The 23,660-nt window shown below is 41.4% G+C and overlaps 1 protein-coding gene across 1 annotated transcript in view; it reads left to right on the top strand.

Moving 5' to 3' along the window:
- Positions 1-23,660, top strand: part of MAP6 (microtubule associated protein 6) — an 88,926-nt gene that overhangs the window by 2,010 nt on the left and 63,256 nt on the right. The gene's annotated exons all lie outside the window — the stretch shown is intronic.

Below are 23,660 nucleotides of genomic sequence, written 5' to 3'. Positions count from 1 at the left end.
TGGATGCTGCCCCTTGCTGGCTCAGCTGCCGCCCAAGGGCCTCCGTGCCTTCCTGCATGGCCAATCCTCCCCAAAGAAGAGTGATCTCTCCCCCTTCCCCTCCTCCCTAGCCCGGTTCACTTGGCCCTTCATTCTTACCCCCTCTGTCTCAATCCCTGGGAGACCACCAAGCACCACACCCTTTTCTAGATTCCCTGCCGGTCCCTTATAGAGCACCCTCCTCTTTCAGCCACTTATGCTGAAGACAGATTCCTTACACCTCTAGCTGTGACTCACTGGGCAAGTTTCTTAACATTTCTTGGCCTAGGGTTCTTATCTGTAAGACGTGATGGATAATAGATTCTTCGCTTAGATTGCTTGCTCGTGTATTGATTTAATATTAAATACTCAACATATTTTTGAGCACCTACTATATGCTAAGCACTGTGCTAGACATTTTGAAGATTAAATGAGGTGATTCAGGAGGAGAATTATGCCTGGCACATGGTAGGTAATTAGTACATCTTGGTTCCATTCCAGCCTTCTACATGATGCCTCATTATTTTGATTTCCACTTCCTAGACACTTCCAGCCTTCTCCCCTATTGATGCATCTCCTTTCCTTTCATGTTTGCCAAATGTGGTTCTCATTCTGTTACCACCAAGAACCCCCTCTTCAGCACATTTAAATTCCCTTTAAATGAATGCCTTCAACAGAGCATATTTATTCATTCATTCTCTTTCTCTCTCTTTTTCTAGAATTCTCCCTCTGCTGCAGCCTCAGTCCTTCCAGTCTGCTTTCTCACCCTTCATTCATTTAATATGTATTTCTGAATGCTTAGCTTTCAGTCCTGCCCTTATGTTTCAAATGGAAACAATTAGCTGACAGATCACTGTTGACTCTGAATATGTGGCATTGGGTTTGGGGTCTCTGGGGAAGAAGATGTACACGATGAGTAATTGAGCTAGAGGTGTTCAAAATGTGGCTTATGGGGTCCTTCATCAATGCCACAGCCAGTTGCCTCCTTCCTGCAGGAGGGTGTGGACAGGAGGACTGCAGAGTTAGTGTCTTTTGCCAGGACCGTATATATAGCCTCATCAGACTGATGTCCTTCTCCATTAAATATGACAAACACTCCCTCTTATGCTGAGGAAGAATAGCATTGATAGACATCCTCTCTTGTTAAGGCAAAATCTGGCCCCCACTCAGGTATTACCTCTGGAAAGCATTTCCGAATGAAAAGGGGCAGTTAATCAATTGGCCCCTATTCCTTCTTCCTGAATTCTACCTCCCACCTGGAATTTGTCTCTTGGTGTCTTGTTATCATGACCACACTGGTCCCCCAGGAATACACCACTTCCTTTTAAAGCTCTGGGTCAGGCAAGGACATGGATCCTTTTCCTTGGTTCTAGCTATGAGAAGGTGGAATTTTCACAAAATCTTTATGCTGTTACCAAGGAGAATCAAAAAGAAAAGAAAGGAAACAAATAAGCAAGGGGAATAAAAAAACAAAGCCAGGATACAATTTTATGACTCTGTCATGGCTTTGTTGTTTCCAAGGCCCTATCTTTGTTCCCTAAGAACCCTAAGGTTGGCCTAACATCACAGATTTCTAGACTGGCCTCTTCATCATCCTACTCGCAGTCTACCACCCTGCGGCAGGTGGAACCTTACCACCTACCAGACAGAATCTACCTCTCCTCACCTCAATACAGTCAATGCCAATCAAGAGAGATCCAGATTCTCAAATCTCATTTGATGATCCTACTCAGTTTATGTTTCCAGGCTGGTAGGACTTGCTTTGTTCATAAATGATGGTTCAGTCAGGGCATAAACCACCCTTCAGACACAACTCACTCCAAATATTTTGGGTTGTACCTTTGTTCTGTGTAGCCTCTTTCCTCCCAAACAACACCTTAACTGTGCAGTAAGCATGTCATGCTTTACAGTTAGAATTGCACACATCCTGCAAGTGATTTGATTGAATAGGGGCAGGCTATGCTCTTGCAGCTGGTAAGAATGATTATTTTTCATAGCTATCAGAATTTCATCAACCTGTCAAGAAAAATCTCTGTGTACCTCAAAAAACATTTTTTTCTAATTTGAGTCTTCTGTAAAATTTAATTATGCATATGACTTTGGGATCAGCCGTTCCATTTTGCTGTATCATCAGAAGGGTTTTGAAGCATTAAGAGAATGAGTATTGCTAAGAAACATCAATTTCTTTAATGGACAATTTAAGTACTTGACAAATTTGATGTGAAATTTAACATTATTTTTTGTTCCAGAAGAAAAATTAACTAATAATAGGGAAATGCACTTTGGGTGAAAGTAGATATGAAGAAATAAGATAATCAATTAATTAAGTATACAATAAAGAAAAAAATGCCTGGAAATTATAGGCTTATCTGGAACATTGATTGTTTCTTCCCCCCTATTCTCTCACATCCTTTTCCTTGCTAGGATTCTAAATATCTCCTGAATTTAAGTATGTTCCATGTCTTCTGTAGATGAGCCTTACATCACCTTAGAAGCCAAGCTGGGCTACATTTCACTGATAATTTGACAAATCCTTTTCTACTGCCGCTCTACATAAATCATGGTGGTTTACACCATGGTGACTGGTTCATCTCATGGGCTTTACAAATGACATCTGTCATGTAACATCAGTGTGAGCAGTTTGCTTAAATAGAGAAAGGATATACAACCCATCAGCTTGATATATTGGTACATAATATATATATTCAGCATCCAGAGTCATATACATGCTATTTGGTTTCCTCCTGCAATGTACAATCAGTAGATAACATCAAATGTCCTTTGACGCTATGGTTTTGAGAAACCTTCCCTGTTCAACAGTTCATTTAATTCATAACCTATCCACACTAGCCTGAGACTTTTTGCATTCAAGCGGTATCTGAGGTATCTTTAGAATTATTCTCAATCATGAAGTTGATTTTCAATACATTCATATGACATAAATGACATTATAAAATTGAGAAACATGTCTTTGTTATTTTTAATGTTAAGGATGGATTTTACTGCACAGCTATTTGTGACTTTAGACCTAGCATTCTCAGTTAGGAAATAGATGAGTCATAGGAGGGAATTAAAATTCCTCTCTCAGCCAACCCCATTGCCCCAGCCGTCGGTTAAGAGTGATAGATAGGGTAGCAGGTGCTCCCCATAGAAATGCTAATGAGCAACTTTTCCTGGAAGAAATCAGCTGGGGCACCAGGAGGTAGAATTAATAAACCAGAGACAAAATAGTACTTGAAAAATGAGAGCGGTAACAAGGAAATCAGAAAGAAAAAGAGCCTTTCCTATCTACCCTGCAGTCTTCCATAAAGGTTAGAGAAACGCCCATCTGACTTGGCTTATGCTATACAGAACTGCCCTGTGCCTACAGGGCAACTGCCCGTTTCCCTAGGATCTTCCTAACTAAATCCCAGCCATACTTCAAGGCCAATCTCAGATACTAGTCTTCAACAACGCCTTCCAGGTCCTGCCACGCAGGACTAATTTTTCTCTTATTCCCCTTTTGTATTCTGTACACTTGTCATTGTCTGCTTGATTGTAAGATACTTTTGCCTCTGTCTGCCTCCCCTACCAGATGGGAACACTTGAAGGGAAGGGCTGTATTTTGTTCAACTCTGTATCTCTCACAGTGTAACATTGTGCCTAACTATCATATAGATTGGTTGAATCCAGTGAAAGTTTTAAAGTTAGATGAAAAATTTATTCACCTACATATCGATTCATTTCATTCAGTTTCATTTAGCTGAATTAATTTTGGAAAATGACCACCAAGCCCCTGCAATGTATCAGACAGGATACCGGAGATACCAAAAAGTGATAACCCTATGTAAAGAAATTGTGTTTTCCTTAATCAAAATAAAGGGGGATTCCTACTCGGTTAGCTCTAGAAGTAAATGTTCAAATGGGGAAGGGCAGCAAACCCTACAGACCTGACTCTAGGGGCACCTTCACCCAGGGCAGTGGTCCCCAACCTTGGCTGTACAATGGACTCACTGGAGAACTTTAAAAATGCTGTTACAGGGCTTCCCTGGGGGCGCAGTGGTTGAGAGTCCGTCTGCCGGTGCAGGGGACATGGGTTCGTGCCCCGGTCCTGGAAGATCCCACATGCCGCGGAGCGGCTGGGCCCGTGAGCCATGGCCGCTGAGCCTGCGCATCCGGAGCCTGTGCTCCGCAACGGGAGAGGCCACGGCAGCGAGAGGCCCGCGTACCGCAAAAAAAAAAAAAAAAAAAAAAAAATGCTGTTACATAGCTGCCTTGCCCAGAGATTCTGATTTAATTGGTCTGGGGTATAGCCTGCGCATGTGAATCTTTTCAAACTGCGCCAGATGATTCTCATGTGCAATTCAGGTTATGACCTCTTCCCTTAAGACGGAGGTTCTCAAAATTTAGTACACAAAAAAATCATCTGGAGAGCTTTCTAAAATGCAGATTCCCGGGCCTCATCCTCAGACGTGCTGATTTAGTACTTTTAAAATGGAGCCTAAGAATCTATATTTTAAGAAGCACTCTAGGTAATTTTTATGCAGGTTAACTTCAGACTTGCTTGTGAAAACACCGCTTGGGAAGATTTGCTATCTTTAAGGTATTGAGTTTTCCCATATACGAACGTGGTATTACTTGCCATTTATTTGTCTTTTTGTCCTTCACTTACATTTTGTAATTTTCTCCACAAAAATCACATACACACACAATAGTTTTTAAGTTTTATTTTTCTATATTTAAGCCTCTAATAATATAATTGGATTTAACTTTATGTATGGAATGAGGCAGGGAACTGATTTTCCTTTTTCCCATATGGAAAGTCATTTATCCCAATACCCTTTTTTTTTTTTTTTTGCGGTACGCGGACCTCTCACTGCTGTGGCCTCTCCCGTTGCGGAGCACAGGCTCCAGACGCGCAGGCTCAGCGGCCATGGCTCATGGGCCCAGCCGCTCCGCCGCATGTGGGATCTTCCTGGACTGGGGCACGAACCCGTGTCCCCTGCATCAGCAAGCGGACTCTCAACCAGTGCGCCACCAGGGAAGCCCCCAATACCCTTTTAAACAGTTCAACTTTTCCCCATTAATATCCCCACTGATATCTCTTCTATCACATAAGGGTCGCATATGCTTGAATATATTTCTGAGATCTCTGTTCTATTCCATTAATCTGAGCTAATCATCTTTTTTTCTGAGCTATTTGAAATTAGTTTTCCTATTTTCAAGCATATATCTTATTACATTTTCTAATTTGTTATTGCTCATATGTATTAATTTTTATATGTTTTTATTGTATTCAACAACTTTACCACACTCTAATTTTGTTTGTAGATTCTCTTTGAGTGTCTGTGGAGATAATGTATACTTTTAGCAAATACCCGTTTATTGTCTTCATTCTGATATTCATATATTTTTGTGTGTATGTATATTGCTACACTGGTGAGGATATCCATATAGTTTTTTTTTTTTTAATGCTTTTTCTTTCTTTCTTTCTGACTGCATTGGGTCTTTGTTGCTGCACGGGCTTTCTCTAGTTGCTGAGAGCGGGGGCTACACTTCATTGGGGTGCGTGGGCTTCTCGTTGTGGTGGCTTCTCTTGTTACAGAGCACGGGCTCTAGTTCAGCAGTTGTGGCTCGCGGGCTCTAGAGCACAGGCTCACTACCTCTTTGTAGTGTTGATTTGCATTTCCTGCACGGCCTTTGTTGCTCCGCAGCATGTGGGATCTTCCCGGACCAGGGCTCGAACTCGTGTCCCCTGCATTGGCAGGCAGATTCTTAACCATTGCACCACCAGGGAAGTCCCTCCATATAGTTTTGATAATAGGCTTCTTTGTCTTGAGACATGGGAATGCTTCTTAAGTTTCATCATTAAGTATGAGGATTGCTCTGTGTCATTATAATAAAGCATCATATCAGGTTAAGAAACTTGTCTTTATACTAGTTTGTTAGGGGTTTCTAAAAATGTGGATTGGTATTGAATTTTTTTTTGAATTCCATTTTATTTATTTTTTATACAGCAGGTTCTTATTAGTTGGTATTGAATTTTATTAAATGATTTTTTTGACATCAACTGAGAAAGTCTTATGGTTTTTATTTTTAATCTGCTAATAGATTTTTCTGATACTGAACCATCTTTCCATTCCTAGGATAAATCTTACTTAAAAATATAGTTTATGGTGCTGAATTCTTTTGCTACTTTTTATTTGAAATGTTTGCATATATATTCATAAGTGAAATTAGTATAAATTTTTTTCCTTTTTTATATCAGTCGGGTACAGTATTGGAATCATGGTTATGTCTATAAAGTTAGATTTTGCTCTTTTTCAGTTATTTGGAACAATTCTTATAACAAGTACTCCTCCTCAAATATCAGATAAGAGTCTCCTGTAAAGCTCTCTGTACCTGGTGTCTTTTTCATGAATAGACTAGTTTTTAACTACCAGTTTGATGTCTTTAATAGTTATTCATTTATTCAGCTTTTGTATTTCTTCTTGAGCCAATTTTAGTAATTTATATTTTTCTAGGAAATGTTATAATTTTTTTTAATTTTTAAATTTATTGACGTAAGAGTCACCATAGCACTATCTTGTGGATTTTAAAATCATCTCCACTTATCTGCAGTTACATCCCCTTTCATACTTAATATTAATTGGTGCCTTGTCTCTTTTTTTCATAATTGTCTTATTGAGGTTTGCTTAGTCTTTTCAAAGAATCAAATTTTGGTTTTGTCGATCATCTCCCTTTTCAGTAAGTTTTGCTCTTATTTTTACTATTCCTTTACCTTTTATGCTCTGAGAGGTAGGCATAGGTCATGTTAGGAACAGTTTTATATCCCTGGCTGAGGAGTTTGGATTTTTTTTTTTTTTTAAAGAAATGAGTCACTGAAGGAATCTAGGTAGAGGAACTACATGATAGTTTAATATGATTTAAATTTTATTAATGTCCCACTGACCGGTGACCAGGGGAGGTTAGAGAAAGGGTGGCCTTTCAGTAACGAGCCTACTGGAATAATCCAGGGACAACGATAAAGCCTGAACTGAGGCTTTGGGACTGGAGATTTATAACATAGTACATACAGTTACTGAAAAACAGATCTTAATGACCAATTGAGATGCAAGGAAGAGGGTAAATCCAAGATAACTCTTTTCTGGTTTGGGTAATTAACTGGTAGTGGTCCTAGTCATTGGAACAGAGGGATGGGATAGGGAGGGTGGGAGGGAGGCTCAAAAGGGAGGGGGTATGGGGATATATGTATACATATAGCCGATTCACTTTGTCGTACAGCAGAAACTAACACAACATTGTAAAGCAATTATACTCCAATAAAGATATTTTTTAAAAAAAGCAGCAGACTTTTATTTAGAATTCTATGATGAATGTAGAGGAGAAGAAAATCAGGAGTGGAAGTTGAGCTGATTTTTAGTATCTAGAATTTGAGTTGTCTATGAGATATCTGACAAGAAATTTCAAGGGGCAGCTGAGTAAATGGATCTGAAGTGTAGAGAGAGATCCGGGCTGTGATTTGAAACATCCTGTGGATATTATTATTATTTTATTTTTATTTTTTTTAAGAAGATGTTGGGGATAGGAGTTTATTAATTAATTAATTAATTTTTGCTGTGTTGGGTCTTCATTTCTGTGCGAGGGCTTTCTCTAGTTGTGGCAAGCGGGAGCCACTCTTCATCACGGTGCGCGGGCCTCTCACTATCGCGGCCTCTCTTGTTGCAGAGCACAGGCTCCAGACGCTCAGGCTCAGTAGTTGTGGCTCACGGTCCTAGTTGCTCCGCGGCATGTGGGATCCTCCCAGACCAGGGCTCGAACCCGTGTCCCCTGCATAAGCAGGCAGATTCTCAACCACTGCACCACCAGGGAAGCCCTGTGGATATTATTAAAGCCATGGGAGGAGGTGAAATCATCCCTAGAGAGGAAGTAGAGAAAATTAGCCATCAGAGAGTGGAGCCCTGAGGGATACATGTATTTGGGGTACTGACAGCAGAAGGGATAACCATGAAAAAGACAAAAGAGTGATCGGAAGGGAGGGAAGAAAAGCAGGAGAGAGACTAATCATGGAAACCACATTGGGCACCTAACTCAGCAAAGCCTTATGCTGCCCTGGAAATTTTTACTGAGGAATTACTGTGTGCAAAGCATTTTTCTAGATCATTGGTTGACCTTGAGCAGTTAGATATAATGTTACTGAAACTAACCCACAAAGAGGAGAGGAGATAAGATACGCACAATTAATCCTTGGTTGCTGTCCTAGAAAAAAATGGCATCTAATGCATCTATGAACTTTCAAAAAAAGTCAAGCCAGTGATAGTTCTAAATCTATAATCACAAAGAATCACTGTGTCCAGGATATAAAACTAAAATAATCCAACCATGTCCACTGGGATTAAGAGCCATCTCTGTAACCAATGCAGCTTTGGCTTTTCAAATTAGGTCAGTTGTAGACATCTAGACAGGTGAGCTTCTAATTCTCCGCCAAATGAAGAAAAGTGCAAATGGACCGTGACCAGCAAACTAAAAATTCTCTCGAGGTTCACTAAAGATGCTAGTTTTCACCGTTAGAAACAATAGTAGTACTTAATCAAGTGCCTCCTATATGCCTGGCAGGCTGCTAGAAACTTTAGACGCATTTTCGCCTGTAATCTTTATAGTAGCTCTGCAGAAGTGGTACTGTTACTTCCCTGTTAGAGCTGAGGACCCACAGGGCCTCTTGTCTGTCTTTAGGTTTTAAAACTGTTGAAGGCACAGACTTTGTCTAACACTAATCTTTCTCTACACAGGGCACTTCCTCCACATCATACTAACATGTATTGTCTCAAACCATTTTCAATCCACTGAATATTGATTAGTGTCTGCTCTATATCTGGCTAATTCCCAGGAAGACAAAGTAGTCCTTGCTCTTGGAAGACTTATGTTTATTAGGCAGAGACAGGTGAGCTGAAAAGTCTATGCAGGGTTTGGTGGGGCGCAGAGGAGAGAGAGGTTAAGTCTACTTGATTTGAGGGTTATCAGGGAAAGGGTTCGGTAGAGAAGGGACTGGTAGGCTGAATCTTCAAAGATGAATGGGCATTACATGGGGAAGGGCTCAGTCTGAGTAAAAGTACAGAAGAGAAATTGTCAGCAGTTCTGAGCAGGTAGAACCTAGAGGTCTCATTGGATGAGGATAGAATGGCGAGAGGTGGACCAGGGAGGTAGGCTGGGCCAGCTCCTTTAACCTATGAGCAAATGAAGAAGGAGGATTAGGTTTTGGATTTTAGCAAAGGTGACTTTGGCAGCAGTGGGAAGGATGGATTGGAGGGGATTAGACTGGGAGCATGGAATCCAGAAAGGAACCTGTGGTCTAGGTGAGAGATGATGAAGACCTCCAGCCACGAAAGGATGTAAACAAGCACTGATGGTACAGAATAACATAAGGCTAATTGAAAGTCGGCAGAAAGGGAGAGGGAAGAGTCTAGGATGTTTCCTTTAGATGCTTTGGATGTCTGGGGAAACAATCATTCACTGAGCTAGATAGCAGAGTTTTGGATAAATTGAATTTGAGGTGTCTTTAGAAAGACTACATGGAGGTGTTCAATAGAAAATGAAAATAGAAACCCACACTGCTGGTAAAGGGTGTAAATTGCTACCGTCACCTTATAAAACTCTTCAGCATTATCTATTCAAGTTAAACATATGTTTACTCTATGACCCAGCAATTGCACTCTTGAGTATATACCTAGCAAAAATGAGTGCAGAAGCCTTGCACAAGAACGTGTAGCAGCTTTATTAATAATAGCTAGAAAGTAAAATCAACCCAAATGTCCATCCACAATAGGAGAAATACACTGTGGTATATTCATACAGTGGACTGTCTCCTGGTAGGGTGTGGTAGACAGAATCATGGTGCCCTTCCCCCACCCCAGAATGTCCACATCCTAATTCCTGGAACCTGTGAATATGTTATGTTACAAAGCAAAAGGGACTTTGCAGATGTCATTAAGTTGAGGCTCTTGAGGTGGGATGAGTATCCTGGATTATCCAGATGGGCCCATTGTAATCGCAGGGACCCTTATAAGTGAAAGAGGCAGTGTCACAGTGATGCAGTGTGATAAAGACTTGGCCAGCCATTGTTGGCTTTGAAGACGGAAGTGTGACATGCACCAAGGAATGCACCAGCTTCTAAGAAGCTGGAAAAGACAAGGAAATGGATTCTTCCCAGAGCCTTCAGAAGGAACACTTTGCTTCTGCTGACACCATGATTCTAGCCAGTGAGACCCATTTCTGACTCTTAACTACAGAACTATAAGGGAATACGTTCATGTGGTTTTAAGCCATTCAGTTTGTGGTAATTTGTTAGAGCAGCTATAGCAAACGAATACACAGGGTTTCTCAATCTCGGCACTACTGACATTTTGGACCAGATAATGCTTTGTTGTGAGGAACTGTCTTGTGCACTGTAGGATGTTTGGCATCATCCCTGGCCTCTTTCCAAGCCTTGCCAGTAGCGTTCCCCACATTATCGCCCTCCAAGTTGTGACAATCAAAAATCTTTCCAGACATCGCCAAAAGCCCTCTGGGTGTGCCAAAATTGCCACTGGTTGAGATCCACTGTTACATAGCAGAAAAAGAAAGTTACTGAAATACTCACTAATATGGATAGATCTTACAGACATAATGATGAGTGAATGAAACCAGATATAAGTGTACTCACCAAATGATTCCATTTATATGAAATTTCAAAAACAGGCAAAGGTAAGTGATGGTGATGGATGTCAGAATAGTGATGATCTCTGGGGGGGGGGGGTGTGGGGGGGTGTAATTGACCAAGATGTTGGAAATGTTCTATCTCTTGATCTGGATGGTGGTCATGTGGGTCTATACATACAGACAATTAAGATTTATGGGCTTTATTCTGTTTGTTATAACTCCACAAAAAATAAGAAACAAATTACAAACTAAGTAAACGGAGATATAAGTTTGATGCTCAGGAGAAAAGGCAGAACAGAAAAGAAATATCTGGATATCGAACTGTCAGTGAGGATCAAACCCGTAGGGGTCTGGGAGGGTGGGAAGAAAGAGAGTGAGAAGAATAACATGTTGCAGCCACAGCCCAGCCTCCCCGACATATCAGGGATGAGCAGAAGAGTCAGGCGAGGAAGGAGCATGTGTGTCTGTGTTGTTCCCATCCGAGAGCGAGAGCATAGGCCCGTCAGAGTCCCACAAAAGCTACCCACACATGTATAACGTAATAGCAGTCTTCTCCATCCTCCCTATTCCGGCATAGTCCATTGTCAGTGTGTGTTTCTCTTCAAACTGAATGAAGAGGCTTTGCAGGAACAAGCCTGGTGGAACCTCTTTCGGTAGAAAAATAGGACCCAAGCCCCAAACCACAAAAGCCACCATAAGTGCCTCCACTGTGCTATTGCTTGTGGTCACTGTCTACTTTGTGCAATGACTTCAAAAAGCTGGCCCATGTTGTGGCACATCCTAAAGTGCCTTTTTGCAATCTTCTTGGCCCCTAAGAATCGTTCTCTATTAAACCGTAATAATGGGCGAAAGATAGACAATGGCACAAAGCAGAAGAGCAGAACGTTAGAACAGAGACATAAGTGAGTTTCAGCCTCATTTGCTGAGTGCACAATGCCAATTGCTTTAACATATTTTTTTATTTAGACTTTATCATGACCTTTTAAGGTAAACATCTCTCTCTTTAAAGATGAAGAATAGAGTCAGGGAGGTCTGGGGACTGAGGTCACACAACCAGTCGGTGACTGGGCTGGCTCCGGAACCTGGTTCTCCTCATTCCGGCCTCCAGCTGTGTCTCACTCGTGGGCTCAAGCTGACCCCTGCCATGTCCCCGCAGTTCAACATGCCATTCCTGGGAGGGCTGCTACCTGCCCCCCAACTCCCACTATCCTAAGCCCACGCCATCCTCCTTCACCACCTGGTTCTGCAGGGGGAGAGGGATGGATGGTTTCACTATTCCTTGTCTGAACTCTCCATGGATCCCCTTCCCTTCCAGGGCAAGGCCTTGGCGGCTCAGCCTGTGGTCAAGGCTTTCCAGGATCTGACCTCTCTGGTGCATCCAGCATTTCTGCCCACTGCTCCCTTCACAACACCTGATGCTTTTTCCTGCAGATTCTCAGTTCTGGTTGTACCTTAAAATCTCAGGGTCCCCAGCGGGTGATCTAGCCAAATCACAGGCTGAGCTGAGCCATGACAAGCTCCACACGTAACCATTGCTGGATTTTGCTCACAATTTTCCCTCCTGCCCACCTTCCATCTTCTTTCTAAATCCTTCCTATCCTTTGGGGCTTTTAGTCCATTGTGAAAGAGGCTTATGCTATAAAAGCAGGGAATTAGGTTGGATTTGTTTGATCATAATAGCATAATAATAATGTAGTGGGCTTAATATCTTTTTTATTTCAAGTTCAGTGCATCATCTTAGGAGCATGCAACGGCTGGGGCTATGGGCTATGAGGATTCAAGGTGCAGAGCACATGGTCCCCCATACGGGGGCTTGCCGTCTTGTGGGGGAGGTAACATGGATGCAAGTATCATAAGTACCAGGCAGGGCCTAGTGAGGTTTAATCAGGGCCAGAGTTCTCAAGGGCCACAACAAGGGCTGGTTAATCCTGTTGGAAGATTCATGGAAGAGATGGTTGTATGAGTCCGGGGCAGTGTCCTGGTGGCCAGTAAAGGATTTGGTAACCACTAAAACTGGGTTTGAATCATCTCTCTCTAACTAAAAATCTGTGTGACCTTGAGAAAGCCTTCATATTTCTCATCAATAAAAGGAGATAATTACAGTAGTGAGTTCATAGAGTCATGATGAAGGTGGAGGGAGCTAATGCTTTTAGGAGTGCATGCCCATCAGTAAGTGCTGCCCACTTTTGTTATCACTGAGAGAACAGAACAGAGTGGGTTACCAATAAAAGTCTTTCATTGATTCATTCATTTAACATCTGCCACATCTTGTATCAGGCACTATGCTAGAACCTGGGGATTTAGAAATGAATTACATAGTACCTGTCCTAAAAGAGTTCCTGGTCTAGTGAGAGAAACTATAGTTTCTAGTGAGAGAAACATATTAAGTTTCCATAGTTCCTAGTGAGAGAAACATATTAAGAAAATTATAGTAATGGTAGCAAGTACAATAATAGAAATATGCACAAGGTATTGAGGGGATCTAGAGGAAAGGGGGGTCTGATTCATTCTGAATCAGGGACCACTTCCTGAGGAGTTGTTGACCTGTGCAGTGTGTCAAAAGCATAGAGTTAGTTCCACTGGGAAGGCAAAGATTAGGAACTATATATTCCTTCCTAGAGGTCTTTACCAATAAGATAAGAATGAAGAAGGCCTTTTAAGAATACAATACTTGGGCTTCCCTGGTGGCGCAGTGGTTGAGAGTCCGCCTGCCGATACAGCGGACATGGGTTCGTGCCCCGGTCCGGGAAGATCCCACGTGCTGCGGAGCGGCTGGGCCCGAGAGCCATGGCCGCTGAGCCTGCGCGTCCGGAGCCTCTCCTTCGTACCGCAAAAAACAAAACAAAACAAAGAATACAATACTTAATAGTAATTCTAGCCCCTCCCAGATATCTAGCTTTATTTGGAGCTTTGCGTTCAAATCCTGCTTACCATTTACTAACTGTATGTCTTTGGTCAAGTTGCTTAACCTCTCTTCTCTGATTTTGTTTCCTGGTTGACAATGACACCTACCTTGCAAGGTTGTTGAAAGACTTAACATTTCATTAAGTCTGTGACTCTTTTTTTTTTTTTTTTTTTGCGGTACACGGGCCTCTCACTGCTGTGGCCTCTCCCGTTGTGGAGCACAGAGCTCTGGAGGCGCAGGCTCAGCGGCCATGGCTCACGGGCCCAGCCGCTCCGCGGCACGTGGGATCTTCCCGGACCGGGGCACAAATCCGTGTCCCCTGCATCGGCAGGCGGACTCTCAACCACTGCGCCACCAGGGAAGCCCAAGTCTGTGACTCTCTTACCTGTAATATTTACCACTGCACCCCAAGCACCGAGCTTAGTGCATGGTCTTTAGGAGATGTTTAGTAGGTTTTAATTGAACAAATGAATGAATGATATATGTGCAGTACTTATCATAATGCTTAGCCCATAGTGAGTGCTCAGTAAACAACAGCTATCCTCATCATCCATCTCCCCAGCGGGTTCGAGCACCACTTGGCTAATATAAAGAGGTAATTTTGCCCTTCTGTGTGCACACAGTCTGTATTTCTGGGAACAGAACCATGAACTGCTCAGATAAAAGATTTTCTGTGAGTGTTGTTAGTCTGACTTGAAGGATCCGGGAAGACCTCAGAGAGGAGGGTATCATCTGAGCTGAACTTTGAAGGATCAGCCGATTTCAGTAGACAAAACAATCAGTGGGCAGGGGGGTGATACACTGCCGGCAGAAGGGATAGCTGGAGCATGTGGAACTAGATGTGCATTTGGGGACCACAGCTATTCAGATATGGCCAATGTTCCCAGCGTGAGGTATGATACGGCAGGAGGCAAGTCTGAAAAGGTCTAGACCAGTGATCGGAAAATTTTTTGTAAAGGGATAGATAGTAAATATCTTAGGCTTTACTGGACCTTATATAACTAGAAAGAAAAAATTTCCCCAAAATTTTTATTGATGAAATTCAAAATATAATAATAATAATAGAATATATTCTTTTGCAATATGGGTCTACTAATGAGAAGAATGGATTTTTTTTTAAGAAGATGTTGGGGGTAGGAGTTTATTAATTAATTTATTTATTTTTGCTGTGTTGGGTCTTCGTTTCTGTGCAAGGGCTTTCTCTAGTTGTGGCAAGCAGGGGCCACTCTTCATCACGGTGCGCGGGCCTCTCACTATCGCGGCCTCTCTTGTTGCAGAGCACAGGCTCCAGACGCGCAGGCTCAGTAGTTGTGGCTCACGGTCCTAGTTGCTCCGCGGCATGTGGGATCCTCCCAGACCAGGGCTCGAACCCGTGTCCCCTGCATAAGCAGGCAGATTCTCAACCACTGCGCCACCAGGGAAGCCCCGAAGAATGGATTTTTTAGGGGAATAACATTTGCTGAAATCGGGTTCAAAATTAGTGATCTTTTTCATCATATTGATAGCAAACATTTATCTACAAAAATCATTCTTAGCTCCTGGCTGAACAAAAGCAGGTTGAGGGCCAAATTTGGTCCGTGGACCATAGTTTGCCAATCTCTGACCTATATCACTGAGGACGGAATATTGTGCTACCAAGGTTCAGACTCTGTATTTAAGTAGCAAATCACCTCCTGAACAGAGTGCCTGAGAATACCTGGTTTGACCATGCCTTGTTAAGCACATCATTTATTCTCCCCAAGTGACATAGTCACTCTCTTGTTTCCTTACCACTGAAAAGCAACAGGGCACTGATGTACGTGTGAGAGTCTCTTTGTCTTTAAGTATAATGGGTAACCAACCCATCTCTCATAGCAACCAAGGACACAAGGTACAGGAGTCTCCATTGTGAAATATTATTAGTCTCTGGCTGCTATGACCATCTGTTTGGGGTTTCCCCAGGTGCTGAAACAGGCTTTAAAAGAAATAGACAAGGAAATAGTGGTATTAAAAGTTGTAGAGGGACGTAATCCACTTGCCTAGGACTCAGCATCCAAGAAAAGTATGGAAGAGAGCTCTGCCATGGGAGTTTTGTTCTGACTCCTCAAAGAAGCGCCTGATCCAGCATTCCTCCAGAGCTGGCCAAAGGCTGGCTATGAACTGGAGAGAGGTTTGGTGATTCTAGCTACTAAGAATCTAATCTAACACCCTTCTCTGGGGAGCCTTTTTAGCACATCCTGATAGTCCTAATTCAAACAACGTTTGTGAGAAGGTGATACTTTATAAGTGCTACCTTAATCTCTACCTAGACGGAGGAATTTTGGTAGAGAGTATTACTTTGTGAATGAATGGATTCAATTCCATTCATATTCAATTCATTCATTCAGTTTAATTCAATTCCTATTTGTTGAGTACTTCCTATGTATAAGACACTGAGCTCAGCTCTGGGGATATGACTGTGAGGTCCACAGTTTGAGACATCCTGATTTACTCTGTGTCTGTTCCTACTTTAATAGCAGGGAGATACATGAGGAGGAGGAAGATGGTGATGATGATGATGGAAAAGGAGGAAAAGGCAGAAGATCTTGCACTGGCAGAAGCATGAGTGCTTTTAACCAGAAGGGTGTTTAGGGCTGGGGGCAATAGAAGAGGGAAGAGTTCTGAAGAAATTGTGAGGAATGTAAGGGAAATTGATAATCACTGATAGATGAATGCATAAAGAAGATGAGGCACATATATACAATGGAATATTACTCAGCCATAAAAAGAAACGAAATTGAGTCATTTGTAGTGAGGTGGATGGACCTAGAGTCTGTCATACAGAGTAAAGTAAGTCAGAAAAAGAAAAACAAATACCATATGCTAACACATATATATGGAATCTAAAAAAAAAAATGGTTCTGAAGAACCTAGGGACAGGACAGGAATAAAGACACAGACGTAGAGAATGGACTTGAGGACACAGGGAGGGGGGAGGGTAAGCTGCGACAAAGTGAGAGAGCGGCATGGACATATATACACTACCAAATGTAAAATAGATAGCTAGTGGGAAGCAGCCCCATAGCACAGGGAGATCAGCTCGGTGCTTTGTGACTACCTAGAGGGGTGGGATAGGGAGGGTGGGAGGGAGACACAAGAGGGAGGGGATATGGGGATATATGTATAGGTATAGCTGATTCACTTTGTTATACAGCAGAAACTAACAAAACATTGTAAAGCAATTATACTCCAATAAAGTTGTTTAAAAAATAATAATAATCACTGATACTGATCTGGTAGCCATGGTGCAGTGGATCAACCAAATGTCTTGGCATCAGATAAACCTCAGTTCAAATCCCAGCCTTTCCATTTACTATTTATGTAAACTTGATGAAGTTATTTCAAGTCTCTGAGCTTCAATGTCCTCCTCCAGAAAATGGGCAGTATTACATGTCACAGGTTGTGTGGATGTGAACATGTTTTGTAAACCATTAGGTCCTGCAGTTTTAAATATTTATACTCAGAAATGAGCATGGAATCTAAATGCACAGCACTTTAGAGGCCGGGAGAGCAGTCACTTCAGGATCAGGCTCTTAAGTTCCTGGATTACCGCTATGAGCAAGACAGATGCGGTTCATCATGGGTGAGCAGTACAACAACAGATATGGTGTTAAGCATGCATTCTGATAACTAGTATTAAACACAGCTGTGAGGAATTTTAGGCAAGGAAAGCACAAGGTGCTAACAGAGCACTTAATGAGAGTTGACAGGCCTAACCTAAACCAGGAGTTGGCGCTGTCATCGGAGGAAGTAGCATTTGAGCCGAGCCCTGAAGGATGAAGATGAGCCTTGACGTCTGCCTTCCCGTGTGACCCTGAACAAGCCTCTCCTCTGGCTTCATTTTCCTCGCCTGTCTCTAGAAGCCTGGCCCAGTCCCCTCTCAAGTCCTTCCCAGTGCTAAAGGACCAGACTCAAAGACCCCCAGTGCATGGTACCAGAGAGCCCTTGTCATTGGCTTGCAGTAGACAACACAGGGTAGAGGAGGGAGCATGACCGTGACTGGAAAATCCAATGACATTGAAGAGGGAGCTTGTGGCTAAGGATCTGGTTTCATCCATTTGATACTGCTCTTATTCCCTGCTAAATAGCTGATGCTATCTTGTCTGAGAAATCTTCAAAGCACTTTCTCTTTTCTTTCTTTTTTAGAACTTTAAAAAATACTCTACAAAGAATAGTATAACACCCATATTGCTACTACCCAGAATTTTTAAAATTATTATATCTACTTCCTGTCTTTTTTGTGTTAAAACATTTTTTCTTCCATAGTAAAAGTCTTTTTGCCCACCTGGCCAAAAGACCCATTCTGTTCCTCCCTCTGCTCCCCAGGAGGTCACCACTTTTGGTGTACACACCTCTTTATCCATAAACTATGTAAGGCATTGCTGTATGTGTGTGTGTGTTTACTTAAATGACCTCCAACGCTATGTATCATTTTGTGACTTTGTTTTTTTCATGCAACATTATATATCTTGAAAAAATACAAACATGCATATGTAAACATCCACTCATATAGTTCCTTCTTTTTTTTTTTGCGGTACGCGGGCCTCTCACTGCTGTGGCCTCTCCCGTTGCGGAGCACAGGCTCCGGACGCGCAGGCGCAGCAGCCATGGCTCACGGGCCCAGCCGCTCCACGGCACGTGGGATCCTCCCGGACCGGGGCACAAACCCGCGTCCCCTGCATCGGCAGGCGGACTCAGCCACTGCACCACCAGGGAAGCCCAGTTCCTTCTTTTTAATGGCTGTATAATCTACCAGCATATGAATATATTACATATTTACATATTATTACTTATCTTATATTTAGGTTTTCCTAATTTTTAACTATCACAAATAATATTGCAATGAATTTTCTTATGTCTCTCTGTGAATATATTTATGAGTTAAACATGAAACTGTTGAATCTTGGGTTGTACACATTTTACTAGATATTAGAAAATTACTGGGTTCATTTATACTTCAATGAATAGTGTATAAAAATACCCCTTTTTCTTCTAATGTCAGAATTTAAAATTTTTGCAATTTCATAGTGTGGAAATGGTATATTGTTTATTTCATATTTCCCTAATTTTCAGTGAAATTAAGAAGCTTTTCATGTGTTTATTGGCCATGTGCCTTCCTCTTCTGTGGACTGAATATTCATACCCTATGGCTGTTGTCCTATTAAGAGGTTGTCTTTTCTTTTAATTGATCTACATTGATTCTGATTATTAATCCTTTTTCCTGTGTCTTGTCTTTTACCTTTATTTACAGAGTCTCTTGTCACACAGAAATTTTTCATTTTAATGTATTCAGTGTATTTAGTCCTTGCCTTTATGGTTTATGTTTTTATTCCTAATTGAAAAAATACTTCACTATCCCAAAGAGAGAGATGCATTCTTTTATATTTTCTCCTGATAATTTCAAGGTTTATTTTCACACATTGAGGGTTGTAATACATCTGGAATTAGTTTTTCTGTATAGTGTGAGATAAGGACATGTTTCACATTCTTCTGTGTAGAAAGCCAGTGATCCAAATCCACTTGTTTGAAGGGTCATTTTCCTCCCGATTTAAAAAGTTCCCTCTGTCTCATAGCAAGTTCCCTCACTGGTGTGGATCTGCTGTGGGCTCTTCATTTTGTTCAATGACCTACATTTCTGTTCCTCACAAACACCGCACTTACTATTATAGCCTTGCAATGTGTTTTGATTTTTAACAGGGAAGTCTCCGTCTGGTTGTTTTTTGTTTTTTTTTAGAATTGTCTTCATCTTTCTTAGGCATTTACCCTTTCATAATTATTTTGGACTCAGTTTTCAGCCACCACAAATGTTACTGTTGAGATTTTGATTGGACTTGGGTTAAAGTTATAGATTAATCTGAAAATTGATTTGAATAATACTGAGTACTTCTATGTGTAAACAAGATTCTGCAGATGCAGAACCTAGGCATACGGAGGGCAGACTGGATTGCACCATTTTATCTAAAGGACTTGAGCGTCCTCAGATTTTGGTATTCATGGAGGTCCTGGAACCAATCCCCTGCGGATACCGAGGGATAACTATACGTCATTACATTTTCACAGGTTTTCTTTTATATACTTCAAAAAGGTCCTTTCCTCTTTGTTTTTCCTAGATGTTTTCTAGGTTTTGTTGCTGTAGTGAATAAGATTGTTTTCCCATTATGTTTTCTAATTGGTTGTTGGTGATGCATAGGAACAATTTGATTGCTGTATACTTACCTTGTGCCTATAAACTTGCTGTATTCTCCCATTAATTCTAATATTTTCTCTTCTGATTGTCTTAGATTTTCTATTTGCCATGATTTCCTTTGCTCCTGCTTTGATCTATTCCTGCCTTTTATTGAATTGATTAAAATTTTCTGTATTTCCTTCTGTGTAGTAGTTATACATTCTATTTCTGTTTTTTATTGTTGTTGGGTAGTTTTTGGGTGGCTATCCTTATTTTTTCAATCTGTATATCTCAGTTTCCAGTTAGTCAAACTTTATACCTCTGATCACCGCCCCCCCAGCCTGCATGTTCTTGTTGTCTTATATTTTAGCTCATCTTTGCTTTATAAGACATTTCATATAGAAATAATCAATAATACATTTTTTAAATTTTATTTATTTATTTTTGGCTGCGTTGGGTCTTTGTTGCTACGCACGGGCTTTCTCTAGTTGCAGCGAGTGGGTACTACTCTTCGTTGTGGTGCACGGGCTTCTCATTGCAGTGGCTTCTCTTGTTGCGGAGCACAGGCTCTAAGTGCATGGGCTTCAGTAGTTGTGGCTTGTGGGCTCTAGAGCGCAGGTTCGGCAGTTGTGGTGCACAGGCTTAGTTGCTCCGTGGCATGTGGGATCTTCCCGGACCAGGGCTCGAACCTGTGTCCCCTGCGCTGGCAGGCGGATTCTTAACCACTGCGCCACCAGGGAAGCCCTAATCATACATTTTTATATTCAATTCTTATTTAGACTTGCCTTAATATTCAGCAATATTTTGCTCACCATTGTTTTTTGACTATCACCCTTGCCTTCTGGAGTATGTCCTTTGTCTGAACTATCTTTATCTCACTTCATGCTTTAGTGATAGCTGAGTGAAGAATCTAGGTAGACAAGCGTTTTCTCTAGCTCTCTGAACACTTCGTTCCACTGTCTGCTGGGCTCTGCCATTACCTGTGAGGAGTATGCCATAACTCTAACAGTCATTCGTTTCTGTGTGATCTTTCTTCCTTGTTTTTATTTAAATGTTGTTCTCTTTGTCTTTGCTGTTCTACCCTTTACTATAATGCATCTAGGCATGGATTTATTTTTATGCTTGAGACTCACTGTTTTCCTGAGATTGAAGATGCATTACTTCTTCAGTTCCATGAATTTCTCAGGCTGTATCTCTGAATAATGCCTCTCTCCTTTTTCTCTGTTCTCTCGCCTAGAACTTACATACACTGTTTCTTCTCATATATCCTCCTTGTCTTTGAAAGTCCTTCTTATTTTCATATGTCTTATCTCTTTGTGCTTAATTCTGGATAATTTTCTGAATTTGTCACTAATTTTCACATATATGATTTTACCTCATCCACTGAGTTTTTCATGTCTATGGTATTTCATTCTAGAAGTTCTATTTCATTTTTTCAGATATGCTATTCTTTTTTTCATAGTGCCCTATGGTCTCATTATGATTTCTTTTTCTTTGCGTCTTTAAACATTTATTAAATAGTCTTTTTCAGGTCATGATGTTATTTCAAGTTCTTAGGACACTAATCATCATGGCAAACCCTTTCCTCATATGGTTTTAAAGTTTTTATTGTGGGTTGTAAAAGTGGCCTCCTAGAGCAATTATGCACAATTAGGGACTCCACACCCATGCTGAGCAGATTGATTAGTTGTGACAGACTTCCCCACCCCTGCCATCACCCCCACCTAGACCCTTAGCAGAAAGGGGCTTCCTTGTTACTTCTCTAGGCCAGCAACTCCCTTACACAGCAGGAGTGCCTCTGTGGCCCTGCTTCATGCTGGAGTTTCAGTTTCCACTCCCCAGACTCCAGAGGCCTGGTCTCCTCCCACTGCCTTACCATTAGAGCTGATACTGGGGTCCAAGGGTTCCCCTCGGCCGTAGTGGTGTCACTTCTCAGGCTTACTGCTCTGATGTGGGGATGCCTTTGTTTTTGGCATCTGAGGTTTCCCATTTATTTCTTTTGAGCTCATCTCTGAATGTAAAAAAGATTTTTATTATATTTTATTATAATTTATCCAGCATTTCTATGTGTTTTAAGCGGGGGGGAGAACTTAGCATACTCAACCAAATTTCCATTCTTGGATGATCATATTATCTGCAATTAATGACAGTATTTTCTCTGTCTTCACAATCTTTCTCCCTCTTATATATTCAGTTTTATCTTATATCACTGTCTAGGAACACCAGTACACCATTGCAGAGCTTCTCCATAGACTAGTATAGAGTCCAAGGAAGTATAATATAGTGGTTAATTTTGGTATCTAGCAAGTCTGGATTGAATTCAAGCTCTGTGACTTAATACCTCTGGTTTTGTGCAGGTTGCTAACTTATTTAAACCTAGTTTTCTCATTTATAAAATGGGATAATAATGGTATTTACCTTGAAGAATTATTTTTAGAATTAAACTAGTTACTATATGTAAACCACTTGGATTAGTACCTGACACATAATACAAGTATCGTAAATATTAACTATCAGCAGTAGAGGTTGTAGTAGTAGAAATAATAGTAAAAGTTTGGTATACATTATAGCTAGTCTTCCCAAATCTGTTGTAGAGGTTTCTTATCTGAGACTCAGAGAGGTTGAATACCTTTCCCAGTGTTTCATAGCTAATAATGGGAAGCATACTTTACACCCCAGAGCAGGTCTCCTGAAGCTGTATCTTCCCCTCCCTAGATTATCCTGCCCCCATTGGAGTAGTGGTTTGTACAGTTGCAAAATCAGGCCCTGGGCAGAGTACTTGCTAGGCCATCTGTGGGAAACTGGCTGACAAGGGTCCTGGTACCTTGCTCAGCACTTCCAGAGCAAACAGGGAGAAAAGCTCAGGGCCAGGCAGGATTCTTGAGAGGAACCTCAAAGAAAGAAATAAGCTTATAGCCATGCGCCTCTAAGCATAAGAATTCCTGTTTTCCAGTGTGTTGAAAACGTAAACTATAATATATAGAATCAGAAGCTACCTAGGAGAGGAGCTGCTTTGCAAATCATCCGTCCGTCCATCCATCCATCCATCCATCCATCCATCCATCCACTCATTTCTGGATGCCTAAAGCCAGGTGACCTGGGTTCTAATCCTGGCTCTGCTCCTTAACCTTGGACATGCTTTTTGACCTCACTAGACCTCACATTCTTCATCTATAAAATGAGAATAATCATAAGAGCACCTACCTCATGGGGTGGGGATTAAATGAGTTAAAGCACTTAGAGAAGCACCTGGCACATAACATATGCAGGAAATGTCGGGTTTTATTATTATTACTTGGTTCTGCATACAGTCAGAGGCCTACTCTGAGCTCCATCTCTAGGACCGCCAGGAGGGACGTGTGAGACGTGTGGAAATTGCTGCAGGTGCACAGAATTGGCTGGTTCTATCACGTGTGGGTTTCAAGAAAGATTTGGTAGATGAAGTCAGATTTGCCTTCAGCACCTACCAATGTCCTCCTTTGTGCCAAGAACCTTATTAATCAGCGGGTTTGTGAAGATAGAAAGTTCGAGGTCCCCGCTGTCAAGGAGTCTTCATTCTGGGTGAAGAAACAAATATGTAAATCAGGGATTTTATAGACTGTGGGCTCATAAGTATTAAAAAAATGCAAGGTTGGGCTGCTGTAAGAAAACAAAGCAGGGGCATCTGCAGTGTTGTGCTGGAAAATGGTTAACAACCAGGTCCCCAAGGAAAAAAAATACATTCTGTATTATTGACATAAAGGATGTGAACACACTTGACAAATAATAATAAAATACACAATATTTTTATTGAAAACTCCAAGCACCTATAACTTCAGTATGATTTTATATTTCTTAGCAAAAATCCACCATCAGTTTTCACAATTCCGCCACCAACAA

The sequence above is a fragment of the Orcinus orca genome, chromosome 8, assembly GCF_937001465.1.
Source record: "Orcinus orca chromosome 8, mOrcOrc1.1, whole genome shotgun sequence".
NCBI lineage: Eukaryota > Metazoa > Chordata > Mammalia > Artiodactyla > Delphinidae > Orcinus > Orcinus orca.
This window is presented reverse-complemented; position numbering and strand designations above follow the sequence as displayed.